Source organism: Lissotriton helveticus, chromosome 10, assembly GCF_964261635.1.
Source record: "Lissotriton helveticus chromosome 10, aLisHel1.1, whole genome shotgun sequence".
NCBI lineage: Eukaryota > Metazoa > Chordata > Amphibia > Caudata > Salamandridae > Lissotriton > Lissotriton helveticus.
In genome coordinates this window covers 979,155,308-979,177,682 of record NC_136071.1, presented here as the reverse complement: position 1 = coordinate 979,177,682, position 22,375 = coordinate 979,155,308, and positions in this window count along the sequence as shown.

Sequence of the window (22,375 nt, the reverse complement as noted above, 5' to 3'; positions counted from 1 at the left end):
TGTTATTGTATAGTTTACTTCTGCTGGAATCAATTTTCAGGAGCGATAAGCCATGAGGTGCAATTGTCCAGTTACCTTATGTCGTTGCGACAATATTTCTTCTATTGCCAATTCCAATGCATCAGTTTTGAGATAGAATGGTTCAGAGGGGTATACATGAAGCAAAACTGGAGCTGAGGTGAAACTTCTTCAGAGAGTTGAAATCTTATTCCACTTCTTCTGACCATTTGAACAGCACTCCTTTCTTCAACAACTCAGTGAGTGAAATAATCTTTTGAGAAAATTAATGAATGAATCTCCTATAAAAATTGGCAAAGCCAATGAAACTTTGGACTACTTTTACTGTTGTTGGTGATTTCCACTCCGGACAGCCTTAAACTTTTGCTCATCCGTGGTTATTCAATAGGAGAGAGAACAGGTCCTAGAAATTCTACAGTTGTGTTGAAAGAGCATTTCTCCAGTTTTACATATAAGGTATTCTCCCGCAGTCATTGAAGTACTGCTCTCACTTGCTCCCGATGTTCCTCCTCAGTAGCTGAGTAAATTAAAATATCATCTATGTAGACAATTGCAAGTTTATCTATGGCAGGCCATTACATAGCCCGTACAGCACCACTTGATACTCGAATAGCTCATATTTCATTTGAAATGCCGACTTCCATTCGTCCCCGTCTCGTAGTCTAATCATGTGATAGCACCTGTGAGCTCTAACTTGGTGTAAATTCTCGCCTTTTTCACTTGATCTATTAGCAAATAAGTGAGAGACAATAGATAGATATTTAGTTGATCGCTCTATATCTATACAAGCCCTCAGGTTCCCCTCCTTTCTTCAGCACAAAAAAGATTGGTGATGACACCTGAGACTGGGAGGGCCTGATAAATCAATGGTCTAGATATTTCTTGAGATAATCTTTTAGATGTTGGTTGTCCGTTTCAGTCACTGTAAGATTCGGCACAGGGTAAATTTGAGCCAGCTTCTAGCTCAATCTTGCAATCCCAAGATCTGTGTGGAAGGATTTTCTCAACTTCGACTTCATTAAAAACATCTGCGTAGAGTTTATACTCCTCAGGAATCTAATGAGTTTATATTACACACACTGAAACTCCACTATCACAAAGTTGAGTTGCTGCATTTGACACTTGATATGGTTTACTTTTTGTAATATTCTGAATTCAGTTAATAGTAGGATTGTGCTCTGTCAATCAGGGAAGGCCTAATATGAGTTGAAATTGTGGAGCATCAATTAAATTAAATTGTAGAACTTCCTGATGTCCCTCTAGGTATTGTAGTTGCACTGGTTCTGTGTGACTCACAATTGATCCTAATAAAATATTGCTGCCATCTACTGCTCTGACGGATTCACTTTTATCTTTCCTAATGGCTCTTATTCCCTGTGATCTGCAGACTTTAGGTCGCAAACGTTTTTCGTGGCCCCAGCGTCAATCATTACAGACACATCCTGTAAAACTATATGTCTAAATCTCAAAGTAGCCGAAAGGACTAAGTGGGGTGAATACTCTTGCAAGGAATTTGCCACCATATGATTTATGGGAGTTGTTTCCCAATCCACACTCACAAATCCAACTCCTTCTACTGGTGGTTCAGTGAGTTTTCCTTCGTCTGCAACTTGGGTTTCTTGGGACAGATTTTTACAAAGTGTCCACTAGCTCCACAGTAGAGGCATAACTTATTCAATCTTTTTTTTCTTTTGATAATTTTCCTCTACCTGGGCCCGATTCACAGAACTAACTTAAGACAAAATCCTAAACTTACTACTTTTGGTATTCACAGAAGTTAGGAGTTTGTCTTAAGACAGACTTAAGACAGACTTAAGACAGACTTAAGTTAGGATTTTGTCTTAAGTCTGTCTTAAGACAAATTTAAGACAAAATCCTAACTTCTGTGAATACCAAAAGTAGTAAGTTTAGGATTTTGTCTTAAGTTAGTTCTGTGAATCGGGCCCATGGTGTCTATATGCATTGGTTCTACTCTTGATGGATCTCCTGGAGTTTCTGTCCATATTCTATCGAATCTAGGCACACTGGATCATAATTCTATTTTCTTTTCTCCTTGTCTTTCGCTCTGTCAAATCTATTCCCAGCACTAAGTCTACTAACGCTGAAATCTCAGTTGGTCGATTAGGGATTTGTGCTAATGCATCTTTCAGTCTGTCCTTTAAACCCCTATAGAAGACTGCTGCTCTTTTATTCTCAGGCCAGTCGGTTTCAACAATTAGTTTATTAAACTGAGCCAGATAGGTAACCAACTCTCGATTTCCTTGTTTTAACTCTAACAACTCATTGTCGGTTGCTTGTGATGCCTTCCGTCCATCAAATATGCAAAGAAATTCATGGTTAAATTCCTCTAAGTCATATAGGATCGGATCATCCTTTGTTACTGGAGACATAGACCATGATGCCACACCTCCACTGAGATAAGACAAAATAAACACTACTTGAGACTGTGCATCAGGAAAAATCATTGAACAGCACATAAAATCAGGGGTGGGGAGAGCTCGCCAAGTTCCATTCCGCGGAATTACATAAAAACTCTGCTTGATTCAGCGGATTTCAGGTACAGGGTGGAATGGGGCATTTGACGCTGGCGTATTGTTGCATTAAACTGGGAAACACTATTTTTCTGTTTAATGCAGCCCTGGCGTGATATGGACTGGGCAGGGCATCCGATCAGGACTGACACTTACCTTGGGTTTGCTTTGTATTTCCCTCCTACCCATGCCTCGGGTTTCTCCTAAGTCGACCGTGCCAAGCTGAGACAGTGGGTAAGGGGTGACGCTGCAGCATCTCCTGCACTTCAGTGACAAACCACTTCAGCCACATACACTGAAGTAAAGGAAAGGCAATTTCCCAGAAGACGTTCAAGCTTGAGGATGGGTCCCCACTTGCTGCGTTTCAAGCCTCATTGCAATTCTGAGGCATACAATATAGATTAGAATAGAAACAAAAGAAGGGTTGCACACTGTGGCCGGTCTCTTTATGTAAAGCTGGTCTCCCTACAGAGAGCAGACAAAAATTTACCATTCACGCATGAAGCTTTTACCATAGATGCAGCTAGAATCTTTCCCTGTGCCTCCTGCATTACATGTTTGCTGTTGTTGTCTTGTTAGTTAAATTAAATAGTTAAAATCATTTTGACGGCTGAGTGGGAGATCATCACTCTAGTCTGCTCTCAGATTTTTGGGGAAATTCACAAGATACTTAGGGGCCAGATGTACGACCATGTCATTTAGCGACTCGCAAATTGCGCTCATTTGCGAGTTGCTAAATGCAGTGTTTGAGAAACTGTTAGCGATATTAATGAGGCACTCACAATTCATGACCCCATTAGGAATGTCTTGCCCTCCCAGGTATGGTGAACTACTGGGCTCAGCAGACCTCCATGTCTGGGACTGCTTTTAAATAAAGCAGTTTTTATTTGGTTTAAATGCAGCCCGTTTTTCTTAAAGGAAAACTGGATACATTTAAAAAAGAAAAATGAAAAGTTTTTGTTTAATTTTTTAAGGGCAGGTAGTGGTCCCTGGGACCACTGCCTGCCCCTAAAAAATATTTTTCCATGCATTCGCGAAACGGAAAGGGGTCCCTTGGGGACCCCTTCCCCTTTGCGAGTGCTTTACCACCCTTTTGAAGAGGGCCGCAATTGCGGTTGCAAAACATTCCTACATAGGCCTTTGACTCACTATTAGGAAGGGAGGCCCTTGGAGCGACTTGCAATTCCTATTTAGCGATTCATGAAAGAATTACAACTCTGTAATAGTCATTGTACATGGCCCTAATAGATTTTGCATGCACAAACTGGTCTCAAAATTGTTTACGCATGCAAAATATGATTGTACATCTGGCCCTTATTTCCCAACTTGTGTCCCATCCCTTGATCAACCTGAAAGTTAATGACATGTTGCCAGTGTAAGCAAAAACTATTTTCAGACTCTACATTATGAACAGATGCGTTCTCTGTCATTACAGAGCTGGCTGCATCTATGCATATGCATACTTAAAGCATGTAGACATGTCCCATGCTATCTAATAACAAGTATTATGTATTCACATAGCAAGTAAGACGAGAATATACTATTCGTCACCTCCTCTTCCTTTCCAGCAAGAGATGGGTCTTTTACGGGTGACGGGGTAATTTAACCCAGGGTAAGCGGCCCTCCTTTACCTAGAGTAGGAGTGGGTGCCACCGTGCTGGTAAACTACACCTCTTGGCGGTCAGCGGAGTGTTTGCTGAACTTCACATTCGAAGCGGAGAGCGGAGTCACAAAAGCTCTGCAAATCGGCCAACTGTCTGAAGTGTGCTACCCACCCTTACATAAAATGAAGGGAACATTATGTCAAAAAGATTTGAGGTTTTTGAGGATCTCAACTAAAACGGTCTGGGGTGATAAAGGAATTTCTGGGGAGAATGAGTGAATGACTTGAGTGGGTCTGAAAGACTTTGAGCTAGTAGTGGGACTAAAAGTTTCTGAAGTAGGGATTTTAAAATTTTCCCCTGACACTTTCTCGCTCATCCGAGTCGCTAAATCTGAGGTATTTCTTCTAGAACTGACTATTTCTTGTTGTACGATTCTGTTTTCTTCCCTTACAGCCACTAACTCTTTCTGGATACACCCCAAGTTCACTCCTAAACTTTTTAAATCTATTCCTTCTGCCATTCTGCTTGGGTACAAATAACCTCGTGGGCACTTCACTCTGTCGGACTCTAGAATAGTAAGAGGTTTGCACAGGAGCAAAATTACGTAAATTCCCAATTCCCCTCCTGGAACTCACTTCTCAAAAGATAATATATATTTAACCGCAGTTACATCCCAAGGGGGAAAGGGATTGGGGATAAAGAAGAGACAGCCAAAACAGTGGTTGTTATCAAAGAAGGTTTATTTCCTTCAGTTTAGATTCCTACTTATATACCTTTCTCGTGGTGTCTGGAACTCCAAAGAACATTACTAAACATTTTTTATCCTATTCTACTGATTTGCTAACATTCTATATTATTCACATTTATTCATAACATACCCAAACTGCCTCAAGCTATTGCTCCTCTTCCATGCTGTAAACAGATATTTCTTCTGGTAAACAGCTATGCTTCTGTATTGTTATTAATTAATTACACTTTCAACATAAATTGCATTTGAGATTTTTGTTATCTTTTCCTTCCTGAAGAAGTACTTGCGAGTCTGAGTGATTTCACTGAAGAAACTGAATGAATGATCTTCGGATAAGAGTTCTTTAGAAGGGTTTTCTGAATAAATGGTTGACTTTTCTTCTTGTTTCTCTTTTCATGATATATAACTCAACGCAAGAAAGAATATGCAAATAAATTTGAAGCATAAATGTCTTTACTTCTTTTCTACCTTTTTATTTAATTCTTTAGATACATCCTTTAACTGCAGAACTTCTGTAATGCTATTCCTGCTCAAACGTGTGGATTTATCTTTCTTATTTTAAAAAACAGGCTCCCGTGCATTATCTACATAAGCAGAGTTCATGGAATTGGGACGTTGCTCACCTAATATTTTTAGTAGGGAAGCGTAACACTATCTAGTGGACCACTGACAATCAATTGGTTACTGAGAGAGGAACAAATGACAGGCTTGTAGTGGAGGCACTGCTGTCAAAGGAGCGAACGAATCAAAGAGAGCGTAGTCCGTATGACATAACTGTGTTCTTCTTTGAAGATTATCTCGGAGAGCTGTTGGCAGACTCAATGCGAGAGACACTACACTTTCGCTCTAAATGACTTGTGTGTTAGTGAAGCAATGCTCCTAAGTGAATATAGCATGAAGGAGGTAAGTACTGAAGAAGCTAAATGACGAAACCAGATGCTCCTACCATATCTGACTAGACAAGACATGGAACTCAAATTAGGCTGCTTCCCCAACAATTCTGTCAGGTGAAGTGCGCGTTCATTATGCAGCGCACGCATGACATTTCATTTTTGTTTGTAAAGAACAACTAGTGCACTGCAGTTGAGGTTGAGCCGGCAAAAATCTTGAATTGGTGGCGCTGCTAGCTCAGTCTCCAATTGTTACTCCTAATGTAATCAATCAATCAATCAATCAAGGCATTTGTAGAGTACACTACTCACCCGTGAGGGTCTCAAGGCGCTGAGGGGGTGGGGTGCTTCTACTGCTCGAACAGCCAGGTCTTGAGGAGTCTCCTGAGGGTCAGCAGGTCCTGGGTCTGTCGCAGGTGGATGGGGAGGGTGTTCCAAGTCTTGGCGGCAAGGTGGGAGAATGATCTGCCACCGGCGGTCATTCTGTGGATGCGTGGAATAGTGGCCAGGTCAGCGGAGCCAAGCTGGCGGTTCGGGTGTAGAAGGTGAGTCATATGTTGAGGTATGCCGGTCCGGCATTGTGGAGTGTTTGTGAGCATGGGTGAGGAGCTTGAAGGTGATCCTCTTGTTGTCAGGGAGCCAGTGCAGGCGTGCTGTGATGTGGCTGTGGCATGGGGATGTCAAAGATGAGGCGTGCCGAGGCGTTCTGTATGCGTTGTAGTCTTTTCTGGAGTTTGGCCATGGTTCCCGCATAGAGGGCGTTACTGTAGTCCAGTCTGCTTCTGACGATGGCCTCGTCCTTCTTGTTCCGGTGGGGATCCATCTGTAGATCTTGCTAAGCATGCGGAGGGTTTTATATCAGGAGTAGGAGATGGCGATGACTTGCTGGGTCATTGATAGCGTTGAGTCCAGGATGAACCCTAGGTTGCATGCGTGGGTGTCGGTGCAGCTCCCAGTGCGGCCGGCCACCAGGTGTTGTCCCAGGCGGAGGGGATGGAGCCGAGGAGGAGGACCTCCGTCTTGTCCGAGTTCAATTTCAGGCGACTGTTCTTCATCCATTCGGCAACAGCCTTTATTCCTTCGTGGAGGTTGGTTTTGGTGGTGGCGGGGTCCTCGGTGAGGGAGAGGATCAGCTGGGTGTCATCGATGAATGAGATAATGTTGAGATTGTGATCGGACAATGTTGGCGAGCGGTGCCATGTAGATGTTAAAAAGGGTTGGGCTGAGGGAAGATCCTTGGGGTATGCTGCAGGTGTTCTTGGTGGCTTTGTAGCATATTGGAGGAAGGCGGACTCTCTTGGTTCTGCCAGTGATGAAAGAGGGGACCCAATCCAGGGCTTTGTCGCGGATCCCTGCATCGTGGAGGCATACGCGTATGGTGTGGTGGCAGATTTGTCGAAGGCGGCCGAGAGGTCCAGGAATATGAGGGCTGCGGTTTCGTCGTTGTCCACCAGGGTCCTGATGTCGTCGGTGGCGGCAATGAGGGCGGTTTTGGCGTTGTGGTTGCTGCTGATTCCGGTTTGGGACGAGTCCAGGGTGTTGTTCTCCTCAAGGAAGCGGGTCAGTTGCCTGTTGATAATCTTCTTGATGACTTTTGCCGGTAACAGGAGTAGGGAGATGGGCCGGAAATTCTTGAGATCCTTTGGGTCCGCCTTGGGTTTTTGAGTAGGGCGTTGATCTCGGCATGCTTCCAGCTCTCTGGAAAGGTGGTGGTCTCGAAGGAGCGGTTGACGATCTTCCAGAATTGGGGTACGATGCTTGAGCTTGCTTTGTTGAAGATGTGGTGCGGGCAGGAGTCGGATGGTGAGCCGGAGTGGATGGTGTTCATGATTTTGATGGTGTCGTTGTCATTGACGTGGGTCCAGGAGAACAGGAGGGTGGTGTGGCTGAGGGGTGGTGCGTCTGAGGTGTTGGCGGCTGTTGGGGGGTCTAGGTGTTGAAGCTGTCGTGGATGTCTTACTGTGAAAGAAGGTGGCTAGAAAGGCATTAGGCAGCTGCATAACTGTGTGAGCAAAAGGAAAAAAAAGTTACATTTTGGAAAAGTGAGACAGAAATGTAAAAACAAAAAAACTACACATTGCCCCCCCACCAGCCAAGGCCCTGATGGGGACCACTTTTATAGTGAAGGTGCACATTGTGCATAAGCAAAATGCCATCTCTCACAAACTCACAAAGAGGGGAGCCGCCTCATGCTGGGGACCCATTCTCATTTGTGGTAGGTGGTAAAATGCAAATGTTTTGCGACTATATATATATATATATATATATATATATATATATATATATATATCGTCATCCATACTCTATTTACATATTTACGCTGATTTGTTTTAAAACAATCGACTTATTTTCTTATGAAGTGCACATAATCATGCATTATGCTAAGCCATGATCCATATATAAGCGTTACTCTACGAGTCATCATGTTCCCATAAAAAATATATAAATTGCCTGTTCTTATTTCTGAGGTAAAACCATCATCTTGAACTATGTCAGTGAGACAGTATGGAAACCTATATTTGGGTACTGTCTTACTATTTAAAACTATATTATTCAATTTTACACAATTGTATGAGCTGAAGGAAAAAACATAAGTAAGAGATTCAAATAATCCAAATCGTGACATTTTTTGCGGCATCACTGGGAGATCAACAAGCCTAGGTAAATGCCTGAAATGGTCCAAATTATGACGTCTAATGCAGCATCGCTAGGAGATCAGCTTATGTATATACACAAAGGTTTGTAACATAATATAGTTACCTCATCAATTATCCGTTATACTACACAAATGTTCTCTCTGCTCAGGTTAGGTAAGCTTTGAGGTGCTCCTTCTAAGAGATATGTTAAAGTAATAAAGTACCACGTCAAAGCTTGTGAGAGAGCGCCAATGAAAGCAAAATTTGTAGGGGTGCATCATATGTACAAGTAGTCAGCACCCGTATATATAGAGGACTTTTATCATGTTTAGATGCAGTGTGGGATAGATGTATTGCAAATCCACACTTGTTGTTTAACCTAGAGATGTTGCTGAAATGAAATCTTTCACTAATAAGAAGTGCCTTTAAACGAGCACTATTGTGCATTTAGATCTGCATATTGAAATATAACTGTGCCTTTTATATTCGATAACTAGCTTATAGTAGAAAATGCATTTGCTGGAAATATTAGAGGACTAGAGAAACAATGGATTGCTAATGTGAAATGTTGGGCCTATAAATCAAGCAGAGGCCTAGTTCACAGAAATGGTGCAGGCCTGTTCAAAAATGTCTTGCTTAAACATATTAACTGTAGAATTGATGATAAAAGATGCCTTTAGAAAATGTTGCAACATTTATGGAAAGAGAGCCTATTTGAGTGTATTTGTTTGCAGGTGCACCACTGTGTAGACCGCAGAGTAGAAGGGCCCATTGTGTATGAGAGTTAGATTTGTTAGACCCAGACATGGAGGAGTAGACCAGGAATTCAAAGAAGCAACTTGAAACGATGGAGAGTCTGGGACCCAAGGACGTCTGCACGGGCAAGGATGGACCAGTGCCATGGTGGAAAGTTTCGAAATCCCGCACCTTCGAGAGGGGCGTACTGGAGGGCGTGTCATATACATTGTGGGGTTTCGTATTAGGGACAGCACCCCGAGGGTGGAGAGAGAGCAGATGGGTTGAGGAGCTAGAGAGAGCAGTTGGTCTTGGCAAAGAGCTTAGCTATGACTGATGGTTCTCTAGTCTTAGGGAGAGAGTGAGTGAACTTCTTTGGGAGTCACCACTGCTGACACCTTTGGTTAGGTTGGGCTATTGCTGAGTAGGGATGTCACTTAGTATAGTGTAGGGACAGACTAATCTGAATTTATGTCTATTATTCCGATGAGTACCAGAACCCAGGTTATAGCAATCCTGTTTAGTCTGATGATTCTGGAATTGATTGTCGTTTTATTCATCAGTCGCTTGAGACTTTTCCGTAGGATTATGTTAGTATTAGTACCTGTTTACCTTTTGAACCTCTTGCTGAGGTGCTTGTACCTTCAGTTGTTTTTGGTTATGTAATAAACCTTCAATTTTAGTCTCTAGTCAGTGGTTCTTTGGGGGAAGCAATTGGGAATCAGTGGAATTAAAATGCTATTTGTGAACAGGTTGCCTTAATCACTCTATGACAGGTAAAAAGGTCCAGTCGACCTGAGACGGGATTCTGGAGAATGGTAAGCAGACTCTGGAGTTAAAATCCCGCCTTTCCAGTTGGTAGCAGAGTAGGATGGTTTATCTTCTGGAGTGAGGGTAATCTAGAAGTAGGTATAGATTTCACCGAGGCCCATAGAGAACAAATGAAGAGTGTCCAGAGAGTTGCGGACGGAGGTTGGCGTTCCATGGAAACTGACGGAGAGTGACAGTGCGGCAGAAAGCAGCAGGTCGGAGGAGAGTGAGTATGAAAAGGGTCATGCGTCGTTAGATTGCGGTTATGTTGTGTTGTGTGTTGTATTGTCAAGCGGAGTTGAGTGCCTGTAGTGTGAAAGAGAACAGGTTGTGAGCGCGCGCAACCGGAGAAAATCTTAAGCTCAAAGGGAGTTTAAGTGGTTCGGGTGTATCGAACACCCAAAGTAATTGTCGACCAGAGTTAAGGGGGTCATGAGGTACCATTGATCGCCCGCAGGACCGAGATAGGGGGAACGAATGCGTGAGTGCGTGGGTAACGGACGCTGGTCGGAAAGTTACCGTGTGTTTGTAACCTATCAGTTGAGGCGATTGTCCGGTCGTTCGCGGATAGACATTTGCCAGTTGGTGACAATTACAGTTAGACTGTGGACGTACAGTCAGGGAAGTGGTTGCTTGGTCGGAAGTAATCACTTTCAGTGTATGATTGGGACGCATGCGTGACCGAGAGACGAGCGGAGAGAGGAGGGGAACTGCTGCGAAACGGAGGCGCGTGACGTCAGAAGGAGCCGCGCTGGGATAGGGCGGTTAGTGAGAAGCCGCGCTGGGATTGGTGGATTGTCATCAGGAAATAAACGAGTGCAGTAAACAAGAAAACGTTGTGGATTCTTATCATGAAATGTTTTAAAGTGTTGCGGAAATGTTTCAAGGGCGACGACATGATAGAACCTCGGGGTGGGGAGGAGGCTCCACCCGAGGATACTCCAGCTTATTATATGGCAACGAATGTTGGGTTACATACCATATTGTGGCTTGATACCTGGTGTAAGATGACAGACGGAAACGAAGAGTTGACATTTCCTAAATATGGAACGTTTAGACTAGAGGTGTTGTATCAGTTGAAGGCGATTATGGCTGCGTTGCGACCTTTGCCCAGACCAACACAGTTTGAAGCGCTAAATGCATGGATCATGGCAGCCCATGAAAAGAACAGAGATAGGAGACAAGAAAGGGTGAAGCGATCAGTTAGGGCGGTGCAAGATGCGAGATGGGATGCAATGGCCAAGAGGTGGAGGGTACAGACCATTGAAGGAGTTAGGTTGTACCCGTTGCTGGAAAATACAGGGGACGCGCAGAGTAAAAGTACGGAGGATGAGGAAAGCGAGACAGACGACAGCCTGATAGAGAGGCTGTTGTCAGAGAGACCACCTCCATACAATCCTGAATTAGAGGGAATGCAGACATCAGCAAGGAACCGGGAAGAATCAGTAGGGGATGGTGGGGTCCAAATGGTGAGTGGACTGAGCACCTCAGGGGACAAGTTTGGCCCAGCGGAGGGAGAAAAGGCACCTCCACCCTCCCCAGTGACGAGAGTAGTGGGAAGATTTACAGTACAAAAAGTTCGGGTAGAGGAGGGTGTTAACTCACAGAAACTGCCAGATGCTCTTACGGTACCAGTTACCATAGGTCCCATAGTATCAGTGTACAATCCAGAGCAGACACAGGGCGAGAGTCCGTCACGAATGGGGAGTGAGAGATGTGCCAGTGAAGACAGGAGTAATGTGGTGGAAGGGTGAAACAGTTACCAAGGCCCGTAGAAAGGAGCACTCCTTTGGCAGCATCGGCAGACTCCTCAGAGGAACAGCTGGGTTGGAGGGGACCAATGGATCTGAGGGGACCGCGGCCGAGGTCGATGAGAGAATTAAGGCCTGATTTGAGAACTTGGGAAACAATTGTGGACACGCAGAGCAACAGATCAGCGAATGAATTTGGGTCTAGAAGCCAGGAAAGTAGGAGGGTGTCTCACTGTGCGCCTAGTGAAAGTAGGCAGGAATGGGAACGCGGAAGTGTGGAGAATAGGGGGGCATCCCACCACACCTCCGGGGACAGTAGACAGGAATGGGATCGAGAAGGTTGGGAAAACAGAAGGGTTCCACCTAACACACCTGAAGAAAACAGACGAGAGAGTCAGGACTGTGGCGGGAGGGACTCTAATGGAACTTCTGGCCAAGGTACATTGAGGGCTGCAATTAAGGCAAGAAGGATAGATGTGCTGAGACTAAAATCAGAGGTGGAGGAAATCGTGGAAGGTACATTGCCACTAGAAAGAATTGAACTCTATGAACCAGACGAGCTGTTGTTTGTGGCTAAAGATGTTACCCGGAGGGCTAGGACTGTTCATGAGAAACTTTCTGAATTAGCAAACAAGTATGGGGTGGATTTGACAAAGACAAAAGCATTACAGGGTGCCCATAGGTTGCAGTACTCGGACCAAGACCTAGAAGAGAAGAGAGTGATCGGACTAAAATCCCACATCAGGGAACTGGTTGTGGGAATCCGAACGTGGTCCAGCTTGGAGAAGTGGGAAGAAAGGTGGTCAAAGAAAAAGACTGTCAGACGAAGTACTATTGAGACATCCCCGGGAGGAGGGTTGATGCATACTGAAGCGTACCCTTTGAGGGAGGTGGCTCATGGGGGTTATGTACATGTGCCCTGGAGTAGGGGAGATCTGGCTGCCTTTACGAACACATTTCCAAAGTTGCGTGAGAGTCCAGTAGAATGGTACAAACAGGTAGAGAGGTTCGTTAAAATCTCAAAGGTGCTGTGGATTGATTTAAACACGCTGTTTGACATTGTGGTCCCAGGTGATTTGTGGATAGCATGTAAGGTCAGTGTTGAATGGCCCACAGCGGAGCCAGAGCGAGATACTGCCACCAGTGGACCGTCGCCCAGGGTGATAGCAAAGTATGAGCAGGCGATCACCTGGTTAAAGACTAAAGTACCACCACAAGACATTGACTGGGTAAAAATAGACCGGACTAGGCAGGAACCAAAGGAGACAGTACATGAATATTATGAGAGATTATTGCAGATTTTTAAACAGTACAGTGGGTTAGATGTAATGGACCCAAAGGACATGGGACAGTTTGTGTCCAAATTCGTTTTGGGATTGCGGCCTGATATCTGTCTCATGATACAGCAACATTTAATCTGTTGGCAGAATAAGCCTTTGGATGAGATCCTGAGGTACGCAAGGTATTGCAGTGACGAGATTGACTCGAAGACAAGAAAACTTAAAGATAAACTGATGCTAGTACAGATGCAATCAGGAGGGCAGGGCCAGTCAGGAAGTGGCACACTGGGGAGGAAATCAGGGGGACAGAGAAGGGACAACGAGGACAGTCCGAGACCAAGGATAGATATAGCAACGCTGAAAAAGACGACCAAGTGCCATCAATGTCAGGAGGTGGGGCATTGGAGACGCGAGTGTCCCCATAACCCCGACAATCAGGTACAAGAAGAAGAGGAGGAGGAGGTTCAAGCCCCTCCGGCACGGAAGGTAACAGTGACAAAGTTCCAGACGGCTAAAGGGGGGACTTCAGCCCCTAGGGCACCGGTTCCCCAGCCGCCGAAGATTTCAGCAGGGAATAAGGTTTACAAGCAGATGCCTTTCATAGTTGAAGGGGACGAGTGTTATTATTTTGACCCAGTGACAGGACGGTACCTGGATGGGAGGAGGGTTGTACTCTGGGAGCAGTGCTGGAAGTAGATCAGAGGGGACCTTTTGTGGAGGCCGACGTGGATGGACATCCCACCACCTTCTTGGTTGATACTGGTGCTTCCCGTTCTACTGTGCGGTCTGCGGTAGTCCCCAACCTACCCCTTTCAGGACAGACAATACAAGTTGTAGGAGTCGCTAACATAAGAATGACTAACCCCCTGACTGAGCCAGTCCCGGTGAAGATCGGAATCTTCAGGGACAGACATCAGTTTGTAGTGTGTGATTCCAGTCCCGTGTGCCTGTTAGGAAGAGATCTTTTGTGCAAACTCAATTGCACCATCTATTGTACCCCCAAGGGAGTTGAGTTGCAGACAAACGATGACGATGCAGACTTTAAGGTTGCAAATACGTATGTGTGCATTGAATTGTACCCTGCGTTAACAGTGGAGGAACTCCCTTGGGACCTGAGAGATTCAGTCTCTCCGCAGGTGTGGGACTTTACCGGGGAGGAGATCGGATTGATCAAAGGAGTAGAGCCGGTCAGAATTCAAGTGAGACCGAATGCTGAATTCCCGAGAACACCCCAATATAGGTTGACCCCAGAAACACTTGCAGGAATAAAACCCGTGATTGAGTCCATGATTAGGCAGGGGATCCTGACGGAGGTCATGGGCAGCCCCTGTAACTCTCCGATAATGGGTTTGCAGAAACCAAGTGGGAAGTTTAGGATAGTGCAGGATTTGCGAAAGGTAAACAACATAGTTGTTCCATGTTGTCCAGTGGTACCGAATCCATCAGTGATACTGTTTCAGATACCGTTCCAAGCTGAATTTTTTTCTGTGATTGATTTGTGTCAGGCCTTCTTTTCCATCCCATTGCATGAGGAGAGCCAATTTCTTTTTGCGTTCAAAATAGAGAACCGCCTCTTAACATGGTGTCGTATCCCTCAGGGGTATACAGAGAGTCCATCGATCTTTAATCAGTTGCTGAAAAGGAATCTTGAGAGTCTGGTACTGCCGCAGAATTCTGTTCTCGTGCAGTACATAGACGACCTCCTTGTTGCGTCAGACACCGAAGATGCTTGTAGGATTGACACCATTGCCTTGCTGAACCATTTGGCAGAGAATGGACACAAGGTATCCCCCAACAAGTTACAGTACTGCCTATCTGAAGTGCAGTATCTGGGTCACCGAATAGAGAAGGGAAAGAGAAAAGTGTCGCCTGCCAGGATTGAGACGATCATGAGAATGACGGTGCCTTCGACTCAAAGGGAGGTTAGGATGTTCCTGGGCATGGTTGGCTACTGCCGACAGTGGATTGCTAACTTTTCCCTGAAGGCGAAACCATTGCAGAAACTGACGCACAAGGACGTGAGTGATCCGGTACCATGGGACCCAGACTGTATGATGGCCTTTCTCGAGCTGAGAGAGGACTTGTGTCGTGCTCCGGCTCTGGGAATGCCCGATTACACTAAATCATTTGCATTGTTCTGCAGTGAGAGAGAGGGGTGTGCTTTGGCAGTCCTAGTGCAGGATCATGGAGGAGTCCGTAGACCAGTTGCTTACTTCTCGGCTACCTTAGATCCAGTAGCCGCAGCGTTGCCCGGATGTCTCAAATCCGTTGCTGCAACAGGTGTCAGCATTAAATGATGTGAAAGTATCGTGATGGGATATCCACTGACAGTGCATGTACCCCACTCAGTGGAATTGTTGATGACCAGGACCAAGACGCAGCACCTGACTAACAATAGGCTCACACGCTACGAGCAGGTTATACTTGCTGCGGAGAATGTGACTCTCAGGAGGTGCTCTGTCTTGAATCCTGCTACCTTGTTGCCATTACCAAATGATATAGAAGATGATTGGGAAGACCATGATTGCCTTGATGTGACTGAACTATGTACCAAACCTAGACCGGATATTGTTGATGAGCCAATGAAATGTAAATGTATAGGCATTTATATAGCGCACTACTTACCCGTAGGGTCCCAAGGCGCTTCGACCGCTGCGAAACCCTTCCTGGCTTCCCTGAGAGATGGTCCCTTAATGGGTATCTCCAGGGTGAGACCAGGCATCCCCGGCGGTCTGGTGGGGCCGTTAGTGAAGATGAGGCAAGCTAATGCCCAGAGTTGCCGAGTGTGATCGCTGATCAGAGTGGGCACCGAGGCGAGAGAATTATCGAGTCCGCTGACCCTGGTCCAGAAACCTGCCGCGCCGGGAATCGAACCCTGGTCCCGGGCCGTCCTCTGCTCTTGGGTCTGCCGCCTCTAACCAGTGAGCCACACTACTTGAAAGACCCTGACGAAATTTACTTTGTGGATGGCTCATGTGTAAGAGACAATACTGGTCAGTTGAGAGCAGCGTTTGCTGTCTGTACTATCTCTGGAATAGTTGAAGCAGCCTGCCTGGAAGGAGTACACTCCGCGCAGGTGGCTGAGATAATTGCGTTGACGCGTGCCTGCTTGGCAGCCAACGGGATTAAGATCACCATATTCACTGACAGTCAATATGGATTTGGAGTGGTTCACGACTTTGGGCAATTGTGGTCTCAAAGGGGTTATATGACATCATCGGGTTTCCCAATCAGGAATGGAGAATTTATCAGGCTACTGCTGGAGGCTTTGCAAGGTCCAGCAGAGATAGCCGTAGTAAAATGCACGGCCCACACCAAAGGTACAGATTTTGTGTCCATGGGGAATCGTTATGCTGATGAAGTCGCACGTTACTCTGCGGAGCAGGGATACTCTTTTACTGAACAAGCAATTGAAGGGCCCAGGGAGAGAACTGAGTTAAGCATGATGCTTGAGGTGGCAGACACATGGGAAGAATTGAAGTACATGCAGGGACAGGCGTCAGATTATGAGAGAAGGGTGTGGGAATTGGCTGGTTGTGTCAAGGGAGACTTGGACATGTGGGTCTCGGCGGATGGAAGAGCAGTGTTGCCGAATGAGTTGGTGAGTTCGATGGCACGACAGATACATGGTCCTGTGCATCTTGGAAGGGATGCGATGATGCGTGTGTTCAGGCAAACGTGGTACAATCCGAAATTTAGACAGGCTGCGGAAGCAGTATGTCAGAGATGTGTAACATGCCAACAGATGAATGTGGGAAAAAGAACGCCCGTTACATTGAGTCACATTGGAAGGTCCGGTGGACCTTTCTATAGGATGCAACTGGATTTCATTGAGATGCCGAGGTGCAACCGCCTCCGGTATGTCTTGGTGATTGTGTGTGTGTTCTCTAGATGGGTTGAGGCATATCCTACTCGTAGGTGCGACACACTCACAGTAGCCAAATTATTGTTGAGGGAGTTGGTGCCACGATTCGGGGTTCCGACCTCTTTGAAATCGGACAGAGGAAAGCACTTTAATAGCGAAGTTGTGAAGATGCTCTGCTCTGCCCTGAACATTGACCAGAGACTGCATTGTAGCTACCGACCAGAGGCTTCTGGCATAGTGGAGCAAATAAACGGAACTCTCAAAGCCCGAATGGCAAAAGTGTGCTCATCCACATCCCTTAAGTGGCCTGATGCATTGCCGTTGGTACTGATGAGTATGCGTAGTACGCCAGACAGAAGGACAGGACTCTCATCTCATGAAGTACTGATGGGGAGGGCTATGAGGCTGCCATCTATCCCTACAACTGCCTTGCTAAATATCACAGATGATCTGATTCTTGATTACTGCAGGGGACTTTCTGATGTCATCCGTTCTGTGTCCCTTCAGGTGCAGGCTGCTGAAATCCCGGCTTCTAGCGACCTTTGTCACGACCTGTGCCCGGGTGACTGGGTCCTGGTGCGGAAGCACGTCAGGAAGAGCTGCCTGGATGTGCGTTGGAGAGGACCCTTCCAAGTCATTCTGGTGACAACAACTGCTGTGAAGTGTGGTGGTCTGCCAAATTGGATCCATGCTTCTCACACCCGGCGAGTCCCAGCACCCCTGGAAAATACAGCTCCTCTCGTAAGGGGAAATCCGGACGAGGAGGAAGATCCAGAAGAGGGGACAAGTCAAGCTGTGGGGGTGCCGGTGGAAGTTGGGGACTCCCCTGATCAGGCAGGAAACGACCACGACAACAGTGACACTGAATCTGCCTCTGAAGGAGGAAGTGGCGAAGAAGGCGACCTGAGCGCAGAAGAAGCTGAAAGTGAGAACGAACAGGGGGTGCAAACGAGGAGCAGAAGAGCTAGAGGTGCAGAGGCTCATTGGTCTGAGAGACGGAGGCGAATGAATGTGAGATTGGCTTTCGAAAGAGATCTTGCCCCTGTGTCCGAGGATTCAGATCTGGAAGAAGGGGATCAAGAATCATAGCAAAGGGGTCCGATAAGATCAAGGAGAGTGAGAGTACCTTGTCGAAGATACGCCACTCCCGAGTGGACCTACCCTTTTACAAATGCCAGGTGTACTGAGGTCCGGGAGAGTGAGGTCAGTGGCTGTGACCAGTACGATCCCAAACGTTAAGTTGGAAGTGATGCTGTTGGTACCTGGACTTGAAATCGAAGGCGTACTGACACTCACAATTCCTAATCCCCCTCTCCTAAGCAAGATTCGTGATTTACTCCTGGATAGACTGATTTTTCCTACATTTGGTCCGGATACACCATCTTATGACTCAGTTGTGCTCCGCATGGAACTTTTAGACTATGTGTTGCAGGCAATCGGATCAAGTATCATCATTGATTATTAAAGATCTGTAGAGACTTTGAAAAGACTTTGTGAATAGTTGTCGAACTAACCTAGAGCCGAGTGGAAGAAGAAGAAATTTAGGGACTTTTCCACAGAGGACGGAGAAGGGTTAGGGCTGTCTGTTGTTGAAGCAAAAGAATAACTGAAACGGGGATTTCTGCTGCCAGATGTGGTTCGAGAGACTCAAATAACAAAGAAAGAGACTTTGGGTGATTTCCGAGAACGAACTACTTTGTGCTGAGACCATGGCGGCTGGAAACCCGAATCGTAGAGCTAAGTGCATAGTAGGCACCCTGTTAGGAGGAGTGATACTCCTTATAGTTGTAGTAGTTCTAGTTTCCTACTTTGCACCACATGAGCAATTAGTGAAGGCTGAGGGGACACCGACACCCACTACCCCCAGCCAGAAGGAAGACAGAGCAAGAAGAGAGAAAGCTTTGCTGGCTGCAGAAAGTCGTAGGTTACATACAGATCTGTCTAAAGGAAATTTTGGGCAGAATGCATATGCAAAGTTGTTGTATGAATACATTGATGCGATGGATGCGAAGGACTGTTATGTGTGTATGCAACTGCCAGCTTCAGTAGATGAGGGCATTAGATACCATCACCTTCCATTGACATATGGAATTTCATGTAGTCTGCTGCTTAGCATATTTTATGGGCGAAATCATTTTGAATATTTCTTTTCGAATTATGATGCTGTGTTACCAGAAGTCCCTGCTTATAAGCACTTGAACAAGTGGGATTATTATAAGTCAGAGGACAGACTTGGATACTTTTTCATCCCCACACAAGAGCTAGACACCCCGTATGCACACCGACACAATTTGACATGTTTATTATCCGAGACAGAGAAGAAGTTCATTGAACAAGTGGAAGATAGGTACACGAGGCAAAAACAGTTGAGAGATTCAGGGCAAGGCAAGGTAGATTGGACGGAAGAGGAGAAGAAGCACAAGTCAAGGGGGAGTTATGGTCCAATAGCTCTAGATGTAGTACAGAAGGGGAAGTTGTGCCTTCACCGACCACAGACGTATTATGAAAATGTGTATGTGGGTCACACTACATGTGAACACACCTTCACATTGGAATATTACACGAAAGATTTCTTGAAGAGTGTGGTGCAGGTGATTCCTACTGTGTATTTTGTTTGCGGAAAGAATGCGTATGTGAGACTGCCGGAGAAGTGGTATGGAACCTGCTATCTAGCGATTATTTTTCCCAAGATTTACCGCACTGAGGAGTTTGCACTCTTAGAGGGAGGGCCTCAAAGGCGGGTGAAGTGAGGGGAAAGTTCTGGAGCAATTGTGGGAGATGTGTTTGGAGCAGCGATACCTATGTTGGGAGTCATTTTGAATGATGTGAAAATACGGCGGTTGGCAACTGTGGTGGACGAATTGTCAATGAATACTGCTAAGTCATTAGTGTTGGTTGAGGGTGAGATGTTGTCGATCAGGACAATGGTTCTACAGAACCGTCTTGCCCTAGACGTCATTCTAGCAAAAGAGGGCGGGGTCTGTAAACGTTTGAAGGTCCAAGAATGTTGCACCTATATACCAGACAACTCTAAAGATCTGGAGAAATATATAATCAACATTACTGCAATCCATTATGAAATAGAGGATTTGACTCAAGAGAATGCATGGGAGACAGTTGGCAAAGGGTTTGGAAAGGTTGGAACCTGGTTTGCAAACTTAGGGAAAAGTTTTCTTGGGTTTGTACTGAAACCCCTCATCATAGTAGTGGCGTGTGTGATTGGATTGTGGGGTTTGGTGAGATTATACAAGTGGTACAGGTCGACTAGGTTGGCGAGATCGATGAAAGTGCAAGAAATGCGAATGGAGAGGCTGCAAGACAGTCAATATCGCAGTTTGAGAGCGTTGGAGATGCTCAAGCGAGGGAAGGTGGCCACAAGCTCGGTTTAGCTTGGTTCTTACCCTGAAGATGATGTGAGGGTGGTGATGACACGGGTCATCAAAGGGGGGAACTGAGAGAGCGCCAATGAAAGCAAAATTTGTAGGGGTGCATCATATGTACAAGTAGTCAGCATCCGTATATATAGAGGACTTTTATCATGTTTAGATGCAGTGTGGGATAGATGTATTGCAAATCCACACTTGTTGTTTAACCTAGAGATGTTGCTGAAATGAAATCTTTCACTAATAAGAAGTGCCTTTAAACGAGCACTATTGTGCATTTAGATCTGCATATTGAAATATAACTGTGCCTTTTATATTCGATAACTAGCTTAAAGTAGAAAATGCATTTGCTGGAAATGTTAGAGGCCTAGAGAAACAATGGATTGCTAATGTGAAATGTTGGGCCTATAAATCAAGCAGAGGCCTAGTTCACAGAAATGGTGCAGGCCTGTTCGAAAATGTCTTGCTTAAACATATTAACTGTAGAATTGATGATAAAAGATGCCTTTAGAAAATGTTGCAACATTTATGGAAAGAGAGCCTATTTGAGTGTATTTCTTTGCAGGTGCACCACTGTGTAGACCGCAGAGTAGAAGGGCCCATTGTGTATGAGTGTTAGATTTGTTAGACCCAGACATGGAGGAGTAAACCAGGAATTCAAAGAAGCAACTTGAAACGATGGAGAGTGTGGGACCCAAGGACGTCTGCACGGGCAAGGATGGACCAGTGCCATGGTGGAAAGTTTTGAAATCCCGCACCTTCGAGAGGGGCGTACTGGAGGGCATGTCATATACATTGTGGGGTTTCGTATTAGGGACAGCACCCCGAGGGTGGAGAGAGAGCAGATGGGCTGAGGAGCTAGAGAGAGCAGTTGGTCTTGGCAAAGAGCTTAGCTATGACTGATGGTTCTCTAGTCTTAGGGAGAGAGTGAGTGAACTTCTTTGGGAGTCACTACTGCTGACACCTTTGGTTAGGTTGGGCTATTGCTGAGTAGGGATGTCACTTAGTATAGTGTAGGGACAGACTAATCTGAATTTATGTCTATTATTCCGATGAGTACCAGAACCCAGGTTATAGCAATCCTGTTTAGTCTGATGATTCTGGAATTGATTCTCGTTTTATTCATCAGGCGCTTGAGATTTTTCCGTAGGATTATGTTTGTATTAGTACCTGTTTACCTTTTGAACCTCTTGCTGAGGTGCTTGTACCTTCAGTTGTTTTTGGTTATGTAATAAACCTTCAATTTTAGTCTCTAGTCAGTGGTTCTTTGGGGGAAGCAATTGGGAATCAGTAGAATTAAATTGCTATTTGTGAACAGGTTTCCTTAATCACTCTATGACAGGTAAAAAGGTCCAGTCGACCTGAGACGGGATTCTGGAGAATGGTAAGCAGACTCTAGAGTTAAAATCCCGCCTTTCCATTTGCAATATCTATACGCACCTCTCTATTTATACATATGGTATGCTTGTACATATGTAGACGTCCTCTTCAAAGAAGTCATGCCTGTGCCTCTGTTATATTAGAATCCTGGATAAGACTGGGGCTATTTGGTATGTTCCCTTAAGCAGTGTATTGGTAAATGTCGACCTCTGTAACTACAAGATAGAACATGAGAATCGATCCGTTAATGCACACATATGTTCATAGTATTCACGGACAAGATAATCAACCCTCTGAGTGTATTATTTTGACAAACTAATATTAGTTTTACACATAAAAACACAACTAGGCATTACTGTTAGCACCTGTCATTTGCTTCATACTGTTCGTTATTGCGAGCACGGTGTGCATACAGACACTGAACTCTATTTAGAGTCACACTCGTAATGTCAATATGTTTACAATTTATTATATTTATTTTAACAAACGAATATTAGTATTACACATAAAAGCACAACCAGGCATGGCTGTTCGCACCTGTCATTTGCTTTCTACTGTTCGTTATTACGTGCCCGGTGTGCATACAGACACTGAACTCTATTTGGAGTATTATTATTATTATTATTATTTATTTTTATAAAGCGCGTAGTCACCCGGAGGTATCCCAGCGCTAAAAAATCCTAATTCTGCAGACCTGAGGACCAGGAGCTGAGAGCAAAAGAGAGGAGGGGTGAGAATTCAAGC